The sequence below is a fragment of the Mus caroli genome, chromosome 3 (assembly GCF_900094665.2).
Source record: "Mus caroli chromosome 3, CAROLI_EIJ_v1.1, whole genome shotgun sequence".
NCBI classification, from domain to species: domain Eukaryota; kingdom Metazoa; phylum Chordata; class Mammalia; order Rodentia; family Muridae; genus Mus; species Mus caroli.
In genome coordinates, this window is record NC_034572.1 from 49,399,279 (window position 1) to 49,410,289 (window position 11,011).

General features: G+C 40.7%; 1 protein-coding gene and 1 pseudogene across 10 annotated transcripts in view; one reads left to right on the forward strand and one right to left on the reverse strand.

Annotated features, from left to right (window-relative positions):
• Nbea (neurobeachin) overlaps positions 1-11,011 on the reverse strand; it is a 543,806-nt gene that overhangs the window by 212,429 nt on the left and 320,366 nt on the right. The gene's annotated exons all lie outside the window — the stretch shown is intronic.
• LOC110291568 lies at positions 8,339-9,306 on the forward strand (annotated as a pseudogene).

An 11,011-nucleotide genomic window follows, 5' to 3' on the forward strand; every position in this document is an offset into this window, starting at 1 on the left:
TCTCTCTCTCTCTCTCTCTCTCTCTCTCTCTCTCTCTCTCTCTCTTTCTCTCTTTCTTTCCTTCTCTCTCTCTTAATTGGATATTTTCTTTATTTAGATTTCAAATGTTAACCTCTTTCCTGGTTTCCCCTCCAAAGAACACCATCCCCTCATCCCTTCCACCCTCTCCCTGATCACCAACCCACCCACTCCTGCTTCCTGGCATTCCCAAACACCAAAGCATACAGCCTTCATAGGACAAAGGGCCTCTCCTCCCATTGATGTTCGACTAGCTGGATATGTGGCTGGAGCCATGAGTTCCACCATGTGTGTGTACTCTTTGGTTGGTGATTTAGTCCTTGAACACCAATGACTTGTGATATAAGATCAAGAATCGACAAATAGGACCTCATAAAATTGCAAAGCTTCTGCAAGGCAAAGGACACTGTCAAGAAGACAAAAAGGCCACCAACAGATTGGGAAAGGATCTTCACCAATCCTAAATCTGATAGAGGGCTAATATCCAATATATACAAAGAGCTCAAGAAGTTAGACTCTAGAGAAACAAATTACCCTATTAAAAATGGGGTACAGAGCTAAACAAAGAATTCTCAACTGAGGAATACTGAATGGCTGAGAAGCACCTAAAAAATGTTCAACATCCTTAATCATCAGGGAAATGCAAATCAAAACAATCCTGAGATTCCACCTCACACTAGTCAGAATGGCTAAGATCAAAAACTCAGATGACATCAAATGCTGGTGAGGATGTGGAGAAAGAGGAACACTCCTCCATTGCTGGTGGTTTTGCAAGCTGGTACAACCACTCTGGAAATCAGTTTGGTGGTTCCTCAGAAAATTGGACATAGTTCTACCTGAGGACCCAGCTATAACACTCCTGGGCATATACCCAGAAGATGTTCCAACATGTAATATGGACACATGCTCCACTATGTTCATAGCAATCTTATTTATAATAGCCAGAAGCTGGAAAAAACCCCGATGTCCCTCAACAGAGGAACAGATACAGAAAATGTGGTACATTTACACAATGGAGTACTACTCAGCTATTAAAAACAACGAATTTATGAAATTCGTAGGCAGATGGATGGATCTGGAGTATATCATCCTAAGTGAGGTAACCCAATCACTTTTTTTTTGAGAAAGAGTTTCTGGCATTCCCCATGGCTAGACTGATTGGACAGCAAGACCCCAGGGTTACTTCATACCACATGTGACACTTTGGTGTTGGGGATCCAGACACAGGCCCTGATGTTTGCACAGAATGTACTTTACCCATGGAGCCATGTCATCAGCTCTCTGGATCGTATTCTTTATCAGTACACGAACTTTTAAGAAGTTTAAAGCTTAGGCCAAAAAATACCCAAGACTTTTGCAACAAAATCTGTAACCTACATTTCATTTAAAAAAAAAATCTGACCACCCTGAGCCTAGTTTTCAACCCTGAGCCATTTCTCCAGCCCAGATCACATCTTATGCATCAAGAATTTTTATCTTCAGATTTCCCTAGCAAAGTCTTACATCTCTGAAAGCAGGGAACCCCTGAGCTGTAAGGTCAGCTGTAAGATGAAGCAAAACTATACTGACTTCACACAGGCCTTTCCCCAGATACAGTAACACATATATCTGCATGCTCGTTCCAATGATGGGTATATAAATTCCCTTGTCTCTCCAAATATAAACATCTGATCAGCATGTTTTTCTGATCCTAAAGCTATCCTGTAATGGAAATGACTTTAGTTTTTTTGAATAATGCTGTGACATGACTGTCTTTTCAGGTTGCTTCTCTCCACATGGTTAGTGATTTATAAAGTGGTTTAGAATGGCAGACAGCACACAAGAGCTGATGGAGTTCCAAACTTTAGAAGATGCTGAGTTTTCATACCCTACAGTGCCCTGTCCTGCCCTGTTGTGAATGGAGAGGTCAAAGATGGGCATCAGAGTGGCCCTGGAGAGAACTGGACTAGTGAGAGCATCAGAACGTAAGGTTACGTTTCTGTGATGGCAGGAATAAACATTTATTTCAACATAGCACGGTACAGAAAAGCACTGTGTCACGAAAGAAATGTAAAATGACCCTGATAGGACTGGAGGACTGAATAGCTAGAATGCCCAGGCATGGGCCACTAGGATCGGAGGACAGCACATTAAGAGGACAGAGACAGCAAGCTTTACTAATGTCCGGTAATTCAGATATAAAGGACTGAAGAGTTGGACATGTTTCAGATGTCAAAGTTGCACGCTGTAATATACACGGGTAATTAGCAATGATAAAAGTCAGTGCTGTAGTGTTTAGAGATTACTACCATATTTCCAAAGGCGAGGTTCTTCCACTTCCAGCCTTAGCATTTTAAGTGGACCCTGTCATCCTCCCTGGCTTCTGTTTTTGCTAGTCTTCATTCCTCATGGCTGCTGCTGGTTCTCGCTGCTCACTAGATTCATGCTGTGGATCACCAGTAAGCTGCCTCAACTGCAGCTCACTTCCAGAGTTTCCTCAATTCTCCTCAGTCAGAATGCAAAAAAAGTTACAATTTGTTATCTGAGTAGATGCTTGACAATTTTTTTTCTCTTTGAGGAAGCATGGAAACAAAGGGCATGTCTTTGTCACAATCCAACCTATAATTTGTTTTCTTTTAAAAAAAATTGGTTATTTTGTTTATTTACATTTCAAATGTTATCCCCCTTCCCAGTTTCAGTTTCCCCTCCACAAACCCTCTATCTCATCCCTTCTCCCCCCTGCTTCTAAGAGGGTGCTCCCCCACCCACCCACCCACTCCCGCCTCAGCATTCTAGCATTCTCCTACACTGGGGTATCGAGCCTCCACAGGACCAAGGGCCTCCTCTCCCACTGATGACTGACAAGGCCATCCTCTGCTACATATGCAGCTTGGAATCCTCAGCTCTTCTAGTTCAAACTAGAGTAATTTATAAAAGGATTAAAAGAAAAACTAATTAAAACACACTCATAGCACCACAGAATTGGCCTTTTTTTCCCCTGACCAAATCATGTTATTTGGGTTTTGTGCATAGTTACTTGAAATGTCAAAAGCTCTAAATAAGCAAGAATTAAGCTCACAAAAATGTTTATAGATCTATAAATCCTGACTGTGCAGTTAAATTCCAAGTAGTTTACACTGAAGGAAAAAAAAACAACTTTCTCCAAAATGTTTTCATTCCACAAAGACTGAAGTATTCAAGGGCAGTCACACAAATAGGCAATCATTAGACAGCAACTTGATGATGCTTAAGGACTCTGTACTTTACAGCAGGGCCCACAAAGGAAAGATAACGCGGCATTAAGTAAAAGTGATCTGCTCAGCTGCTGCTACAGAACCATTAGATAATGGGAATAGTGGAGAATTCTTCTTTCCCTGTTGCATAGTTAACCAAAGGCAAATGTAACAATGAAAGTGATGAAAATAAAAGTTTGTGATTTATAATATCCAATAAATCCCAGACAAACCAAATCCTGTTTCTTATACCTGTACCCAAGGAGAAAAAGAAATCTAACATTTCAACTTCTCAAGGAACAACTTCCATTGAACTGTAAATGACAGAGAAGCAGACTAAGTAGGGTAAGTATAAACCAAGAAAGATAGGCAAGGGAGTGAAATGGATGCTAGATTTGCTATTTTTCTAACAACACATTCAAGGCAACTTGTTTTAACAAATCTCAACTTCTGTCCCTTCTTACAAGTTCCAAGCTTACAAGCATGGATTTCATGGGTGTAGCACCTGAGCGCAGACATTTACCTGCCACTCTGCTCATACCTGCAGATGGCAAAACGCTGATGCATAGACCTTATTGTTACACATGTATTTGGGGAAAGTAAGGAGTAAAACATGTAAATGTCTGTTTAACCATGATGAGCTCAAATTCAGGGAGAAAAATAAAGTCAAAGTCAAGAGAATGACATGACAGCAGATTTTTACACATTTTCTAAGACTGGCTTTGACTGGCTTTTGTAAAACAACTGCACAGAAATATTAGCCTTCAAACTTTGACAAATTTCTCAAAAATTAGTTGAGCAAGTTAACAAGATATGAATGTTGTCTATGTGGTGCCTGCAGGTGAGATGCCTCAGGCAAAGAGACCAGACTGAGGGGCTTGGACTTGAGACAACCTAGAACCAATAGGAGATATGAGATGGAATCCCAGAGCTTCCTGAATCTAAAATTCTGCTGGAGGCTCTAACTCAGAACTTGGAAGGACTAAACACAGACTATGATTGCTAAAGAAGATATTAATTAGGCTGATAGGCACATTATTCAGTGGAGAGATTTAAAAAATTTGTACCATTTTCTTTGTTTTTAAATTATTTTATTTTTTACACTCCATATTCCATTCCCGCCCCCCTCCACTGACTGCTTCCGCTTCCTCCCCACAAACCCTGTTTCCACGTGGATGTCCCCACTCCCTACCCCACCTGACCTCTAAACTCCCTTGGGCCTCCAGTCTCTTGAGGGTTAAGTGCATCATCTCTGAATGAACACAGTCGCGGAAGTCCTCTACTGTATGGGTGTTGAGTGCCTCTTATCAGCTGGTGTACGGAAATCAACCTGGAGGTTCCTCAGAAAACTGGAAATAGATCTACCTGAAGACAGAGCTATACCACTCTTGGGAATATACCCAAAAGATGTCCCACCATGCCACAGGAGCACGTATTCTATGTTCATAGCAGTCTTATTTATGATAGCCAGAAGCTGGAGACAACCTAGATGTCCCACGACAGAAGAATGGATACAGAAAATGTGGTTCATTTACACAGTGGAATATTACTCAGCTATTAAGAATGAGGAAATCCTGCGTTTTGCAGGCAAATGGATGGAACTAGAAAATATCATCCTGAGTGAGGTAACTCAGACCCAAAAGGACATGCATGGATTACAGGGATGGAAATGGAGAGGAGCCTGAGGAAAAGAAGGTCCAGTGACAGGCCCAAAGGGGGATCCAGCTCAAGGGGAAGTCCAAGGCCTGACACTATTACTGAGGCTATGGAGCACTCACAAAAAGGGATCTATCAAATCTGCTCTCTCAAAGATCCAACAAGCAGCTGAAAGAGTCAGATGTAGATATTTGCACCCAACCAATGAACAGAAGCAGCTGATCCCTTTTGTTGAATTAGAGAAGGCTGAAAGAAGCTGAGGAGAAGGGTGGTCCTGTAGAAGGACCAGCAGTCTCAATCTGGACCCCTGATATATCTCAACACTGGACTACCACTTTCTTTAAAAACAAAAACTGGAATATGTTCCTACAGTGATTAACACTTACAGATGAACACCTAACTACTGAAAAAAAAGTTTTTTTTTTGTTTGTTTTTGTTTTACCTTTAACAATAGTAATAGTAATGATAACAAAAGAGTAGTCAGAGAAGTTTTACAAGTTGTGGTTGAATTTATTCTTTTCTGGCCCCAAGGCTGATACTGTTTTTCTTGGAAAGCTTTTTAAAAATTATTTATTTAATTATTTCTATTTTATGTGCATTGATGTTTTGCCTGCATGAATGTATGTGTGAAAATGTCAGATATTCTAGAACTGGAGTTATTGACAGTTGTGAGCTGCCATGTAGGTGCTGGGAATGAGCACTTCTGGGAGAGTCCTCTAGAAGAGGACCTCGGGAAGACCAGATGGTTCTCTTAACCACTGAGTCATCTCTTCAGTCCCCAGAAAACTTCTACAAATGGAAAAAACTCAGGAAAATTATGGCTACTAGGTACTCTAACCATGCATCCATAAATACTTACAAAAGATCCAAGTTAATACATGTAATTTTTTTAATGACAGTAATAAGTATGTAAACCATAAATCAAATAACTAGAACTCAGAATAGTATATATACCATTACATCTTGTGTAAAATTTTGGGGCTAGACACATGGTGAGGAATTTTGGGATGAGTGTGTGTGTGTGTGTGCAGTTGTTTTGTTTTAGTGATAGGGTCTCATTCATGGTAGCCCTGGCTGGCTTAGAACTTATTTTATAGACCAGTATAGCCTTCTGCCTGCCTTTGTATCCAGTGTGCTGAAATTGAAGATGAATGTCACCATTCCAGTTGGTGGAGAGTATTTTTTGATTAAAAAAAAAAAAAGAAACCAAACATATTTACACTAAAAAATAAAACAGTAAAAATGCTGACATGTTAATTTCCTTTTAAATTTATTATCATTTTGTAAAGGCCATTTATTTTGTGAAGAACTGAAAAAAATTAAGCCAATATGCTGGGTACAAAATTAACTCAAGGAAATCAGGAATGCTCTTCTATACAGGTAATAAATGGGCTGAAAAAGAAGTGAGGGAGACAGTTCACTTTACAATAGCCACAGTAATATAAAATATCTTGGGGTAACTCTAGCTAAACAAGTCAAAGATCTATATGATAAGAACTTCAAGTCTCTGAAGAAAGAAATTGAGGACCATATCAGAGGATGAAAAGATCTCCCACGCTCATGGGTTGGTGGGAATAACATAGTAAAAATGGCCATCTTACCATAAGCAATCTACAGATCCAATGCAATCCTCATCAACATTCCAACACAATTAGTTAAAGATCTTGAAAGAACAATTCTCAACTTCATATGGAAAAACAAAAAACAAACAAACAAGCACAATACAGAATAACTAAAACAATCCTGAACAATAAAGAATTTCTGGAGGTCTCACTATCCTTGATTTCAATTTGTATTATAGAGCAATAGTAATAAAAACTTCATGGTACTGGTATAGAAATAGACAATGGAATGGATGTGAAGACCCAGAAATAAATCCACATGCCTATGGACACTTAATTTTTTGATGAAGAAGTCAGAACCATACAATGGAAAAGGGACAATATCTTCAACAAATGGTGCTAGTCTAGCTATATGTCTGCACGTAAAAGAATGCAAACCTGTACAAAACTGAAGTCCAAGTGGATCAAATACCTCAACATAAAACAAGATACAGTGAATTTAATATATCAGAAAGTGGGGAATAGCCTTGAACTCATTGGTGCAAGAGACAACTTCCTGAACAGAACACTAATGGCTCAGGCTCTAAGGTCAACAATTAATAAATGGGGCCTCATGAAACAGAAAACCTTCTGTAAGATAAAGGACATCATTAATAGGACAAAATGACAGCCTACAGATTGGGAAAAGCTTTTTACCAATCCTACATCTGACCCAGGGCTAATATCCAAAATATATAAAGAACTCAAGAAGCTAGACAGCAACAATCCAAATAACCCAATTGAAAAATGGCCTAAACAGAGCTAAATAGAAAATTCTCAACAGAGGAATCTCAAATGGCCAAGAAGCACTTAAAAGAAATGTTCAATGTCCTTAGTCATCAGCAAAATGCAAATGCAAATGATTCTGAGTTTCTACTTTACACTCATCAGAATGTCTAATATCAAAAACTCAAGGGAAAGCACATGCTGGTAAAGTCGTGGAGCAAGAGGAAAACTCCTCCACTGCTGGTGTGAGTGAAAACTTGTAAACTACTCTGAAAATCCTCTAGTCAGGCAAGACTTCCAGTAGAGGGATCAGAACAGTATTTCACCCAGAAAACTCTTGACACAAAATGTGTCCTGCCTACAAGAAGTACATGGACAAAGAGAGAGCAGAGATGGAGGTATATCCAACCAAGACTGTCCAAAACTGAGACCCATCCCATGGACAAGAACCAATCCCTGACAATATTCATGATACTCTGTTAATACCTGAAGACAGGACCCCACTATAACTGTCCTCTGACAGGCCCTACCCAACAGCCAATGGAATGAGATGCAGAGACCCACAGCCAAACAACAGATAGAACTTGGGGAGTCTTATGGAATAGTTGGGTGAAGGAGTGAGGAATCCAAAGAGGAGAGGGATTCCATTTAAAGACCAATAGAATAAACTAACATGAATACTTGGAGGTTCCCAGAGCCTGAATCACCAGTCAAAGGGCAGGCATGGAGCTGGACCTAGGTCTCCTGCACACACATGGCATATGAGCTGTTTCGTCTTCATGTTATTCTTCCTAGAACTGGAGGAAGGGCTGTCCCTGAGTCTGTTGCCTGCCTACCTGTGGACCACATATCCCTGAATGGGCCTTGTCTGAAGACTATGTGCCTAGTCCTGCAGTGACATGATGTGTCATGAGGGTGGAATGGGGAGATTTTCATGAAGGGGGAATGGGAGGTGAGCTGAACTAATACTCAGATGCAGAGTGAATAATTAAATAAGTTTAATATAAAACCCCCAAAACAACAACAACAACAAAAACCTTTACTTCATGACTTTGAGAAGACCAAAACTGGAAGCTTTCTCAGCTGCCACATCCAAGGCCATGAGTTGCTGCTGCTACAGCAGCTATGGTGTCAATAATTAACACTGTGGACACCTCTCATGAGGACATGATTCCTGATGCACAGATGGACTATTATGACACCTGCCTAGCAACCTGCTCCTAGGATAGATCCGTCAAAATTTTTGATGTGCAAATTAGAGGGCAGATCCTCATCATAGACCTCAGAGGACTAGAAGGGCCAGTGTGGCAAGTGGCCTGGGCCCACCCCATGTATGGCAATATCCTGGCTTCCCGTTCCTTTTACCAGAAATGAGAAAATGAGGAATGAGGAAAACAGCCCTTGGGAGAAGACCCATGAGCACTCAGGACAGGACTCCTCAGTGGACTCTGTTTGCTGGGCCCCTCATTACAATGGCCTGATCCTGGTCTATGGGAGTTAAGATGGGGCCACCTCACTGCTGACCTACATAGGAGAAGGCCAGTGGGAAGTGAAGAAGATTAACAATGCTCACATGATTGGCTGTAATGCTGTCAGTTGGGCTCCAGCTCCTGTGCCTGGAAGCCTTATAGACTAACATCAGGACAGAAACCTAATAACATCAAGAAATTTGCATCAAGTGGCCGTGACAACCTCATCAAGCTGTGGAGGGAAGAGGAGAATGGCCAGTGGAAGGAGGAACAAAAGCTAGAGGCACACGGAGTCTGGGTTTGAGACTTTGCCTGGGCCCCTCCATTGGCTTGCCCACCAGCACCACTGCCAGCTGCTCTCAGGACAATCGAGTGTTTATTTGAATCTGCCATGGTGCCTCAGGCAATATGTGGTAACCTAAACTCCTACACAAGTTCAATGATGTGGTGTGGAATGTGAGCTAGTCCATCACAGTGAACATCCTGGCTATGTCAGGTGGAGGCAATAAGGTGACCCTGTGGAAAGAATCTGTGGATGGACAGTGGGTGTGCACCAGTGATGTTAACAAAGGCCAGGGTTCTGGGTCAGCCTCCATCACAGAGGCCCAACATAACGAGCAGTGACAACATAGGCAGCCAGGCCTTCCTGTTACCTATTCTGGAACAACCTCTAAACAACTGGGAAGAAGAGTCCCAGTGCTACCAAGATTCCAGACCCAGGAGTGCCCACACAGGCAACACTGGCTGTCCATCTGCCTTACTGGGATTCCACATGTTTAGTAATTTAATGTCCAGCTGAAAGTATTCATGGAAGGAACAAATAACTATTATTTTTAAATATTTTTGGCCATTTTTAACTATCTTTTGGTTCAGGCTATTTGCAAGCTAATAAAATCATATTGAAAAGAAAAAAAAAAAACAAAAAAAGAAGGCCAAAATGTAAATCTGTCTTAAAACAGTAATACACATTATTTATTTAAAATTTACCTCTTAATGACAGACTGCTAAATGCAGCAAATGCTGTCAGAAAGTAGGTTACAAATCAAAACAACAGGTTTGTAGTGAGTAGTAGGTGTGGGTAAGTGCTTTGGGAATACTTCCTGTCCAGCCAGCTTATCACACTGCTAATTCCTAAGGCTGAAACAATCATTACTGAACTCCTCCAATAGAGAAGTCTATGGGAATGCTACCCTGTCAAGGTTGCAGAATTAAGTGAACAGCAATAACAATAAACAAAGACTTTTTCTTGTATTCCAAAGGGTTCTGCCCAGTTATTTAAAATGCCATAAGCACAAATAGTCTTCTCTCTACAACGTTTTCAGGACAAATGACTTCAAATACAGCACTTTAATGCAAAGACACTGTTCAAGTAGCAGGCAAAGCTGAGTTACTGACAAATAACAACTGTTCACAAGCAGAATATTAAAACACATGTCACAATCTAACAAGGGGGTTTAGTGTACCTACAACATCACACTACTGCAAACTAACTTATTCAATTTATTTGTTTATTTTTCCTTTCATTCATAAGTAAAAATATGCATAGTTACAAAATAGTATAATATTTATACAGAAAAAAACCCGCCACTGAAATTCAGATTCTTAAATCTTTAATATAGCTTTCATATTAGATTGTAAAGGGTTGAGCACACCGTTCCAAGGAATTTAGGTATGTAATTGAAACTATCCATACCCAAAAGTAAGAGTATGAAAGTCTTAAAATAGTCAACATATCATGCAAATCTTTAATGACTCCAAAAACCACAGAATCCAGGGTCTGCTGGCTATATTCCTTGACAGCATTGCTTTAGAGCTCTGTGAATGTTTACTTTCTAACTGCATTAAGGACTAGAGGTTGGGATAGACTCATTCCTTTTTAAAGACGCTCCTCTTACATTAAAAGGAGACCTAGCACAGAAAACAACATTTGGACTCAATGCAGAGATCAGTGGACCGTGGAGATTCCAGATGAAATGGATACACCACAGCTCCTGTGTCTATGGCTGAAAGGACATCATGTATGAGGGGACAGAAAACCTCTATGAGCTGGGATACCAGAAAGTAGAAATGGCTGTAGGAACAAGACAGGAAAGATGGCAGTATCAGTATATGCTAATGGGGAGGGGGGGAATCTCACCGAGTCCCTGTAGAAAGAATTGCAGGCAACTAATAACTGCTGAGGGGGTGGGGGAGGGAGAGAAGGGAGAGAGAGAGAGAGAGAGAGAGAGAGAGAGAGAGAGAGAGAGAGAGAGAGAGAGAGAGGAACAGGAGAGAGAGAGAATGAATATTCACCTCTGGAAGGCTTGAGCCCCCTGTTATCCAATGCAAT